Consider the following 2,200-nt stretch of genomic DNA (forward strand, 5'->3'; position numbering starts at 1 on the left):
ATATCCCTGTTCTCAATAGAAAACCATATAAGCTCCCATGGTACACTATGCGTCTAAAGAAGCTTAAGAATCTTATACTATGTCTCCATTGCGAGATTTATCCATTAAGATTTAATAAATCCAGTTGCTAAATCACAACCGTCTCCATTACCACAACGACATATGTTTGACGTTCACAGTTTTAAATATTTGACGTTTGTTTATGTATGATTTTATAAATACAGTTTCGGACATTGATATACAGACAGATACAGGAAGGTACCAAGCGGAATTTCATTATATGAATTCTGAATATTATTGGCTTCTTATTCGTGATAAATATGTATGTAGAATATATAGTTTGGAAAGTGTAAAGAATGGTACCATATTCCGAATCATATTCCCGAATTTAAGAAAAATTATCAAAACGGTAAAAAACATTTGCGGAAAGAAAAATTTTTGTAGAATTCTCTTATTCATAGGAGGGAACCGAAAATCCAATCGTGCGCTTTTGGCATATCATGAATACGAACTGAGTTCTGGAGGATGTTCGGGGCAATGTTATCGAAGCAGAACCATTACCGAAATTTATAAATTTTTTGTCGCAGCGCGTAAATGACTTATAGAAAGCGGAGAAGACTCTGCATGATACCCTGCAAAAATCGCGACTACTCTATGCATGCGTGTAAAGAGTACTCCCTAAGGACCAAAGAGTACTCCAAAATTAACCACAATTCATATAAAAAATATGGTCCAATTAACATTGCGATGTCCTAGGGCAGGACCATATACTCCATCCCTGCATTACATCAGAGTAGCACAAAACTACTCCAACATATTAACAATGGGCATTGTTGTTATATTTTTTCGTTTGTACACGCTTTTGTTCTTCACTTCTCAAATGCTTTTTCGAAATTAATAAAAACCAAGACAAAAATTAAAAATTACATGTTGGCTCTGACGGTATTCGAACCCGAACATGCTGGGAGCTAATAACTAACAGCGAGCATCTCTACACGTTCAGCTACAGCCAGACATGCAAATGTGCTTTCAAATGCTCAACTTCAATCACGTTTCGTTAAAACACGAGCAGTGATCGGATAACAAACAATAAGCTGGCGCAGAGACACGAGTTGGTCCGCTACAGCATGGCAGAGGAACACTTTTGTAAGTACTCCAATTTACCACAAATAGAGTACATGGTCCAACGATTTTTGCAGGGTATTACTATAAAACATTTCTTCTAAATTTTTAGTTTTTAAAATAATATTTTCTTAATTTATTACACCCAAAGTTATGTAAATATGTATTACTAATTTTCCTCCCAAACTAACAAAAATATAAAAATCCCTAAAAATACGAAAATTCATGTTTTCATGATAGGCTAGATTTCAATGTCCTCAACTGTATATTGAAAACACAAATGTCATTTGACTTATGGCATGTGAATTTGTGGTTGCCACATCCAACAAATTGTACTTATTGATCAATATTATTGAAGATTTTACGAAGATTTAACTTAAATCTACTGCCTTTCGAGATTTAATTTTATATGGTAAATCTCTAAAGATTTAACGTCAAATCTCGTCAGAGGGCTAAATCTTCATTAAATCTCACAATGGAGACATAGTATAAATGTTAAAAAATGTGACTTTGAATTGGTGTAAATGTCCATGTGTACAATTTGTTTTATGTCCGTTGGAGTTTCAGTCATGTGGAATTTAGCTCTGATAGGATTACGATCAAATTTAGATTTACTGCAAATAACACAATTACTAATATATTTATTTATTACGGTTTTTAAATTAGGATTATAAATTAATTTTTTTAAACCCAAGTAGTTTTCATTTATACCCGTATGACTAGTTTCATTTTTATGATAATTATGAATTTGCCTATAAGCCTCTTCCTCCGATTCTATATCTTTGGCATGATAAGAGCAACGAACAAATTTGATATCACTAATTCCTCTATATAATTCTAATATTTTGTTTTGCAAAATTATATACTGATGATCGTCCAGCTCTGTGTTTATACCTATTTTACCTTTAATTATATATTTATTTTTAAATTTCTTCTAAATTATTTTCTAAGTCAAAAGAACTAACAAAAATTTGTGTGTTTCTATGCTTTATATCCACTTCTTTTAATTTATTATTTGTTAAAATAATTTTTATTTTGAATCTATTGACTACAGTATCTAAAATGGGAATATGGTCAT

At 31.7% G+C, this 2,200-nt stretch overlaps 1 protein-coding gene across 1 annotated transcript in view; it reads left to right on the top strand.

Annotated features, from left to right (window-relative positions):
- Positions 1 to 2,200, top strand: part of LOC118749675 (peroxidase) — a gene marked incomplete at its 3' end in the record, with an annotated part of 645,092 nt that overhangs the window by 528,453 nt on the left and 114,439 nt on the right.

This window comes from Rhagoletis pomonella, unplaced genomic scaffold (assembly GCF_013731165.1).
Source record: "Rhagoletis pomonella isolate Grant_MI unplaced genomic scaffold, Rhpom_1.0 Rhpom_scaffold_00001, whole genome shotgun sequence".
Taxonomy (NCBI): Eukaryota; Metazoa; Arthropoda; class Insecta; order Diptera; family Tephritidae; genus Rhagoletis; species Rhagoletis pomonella.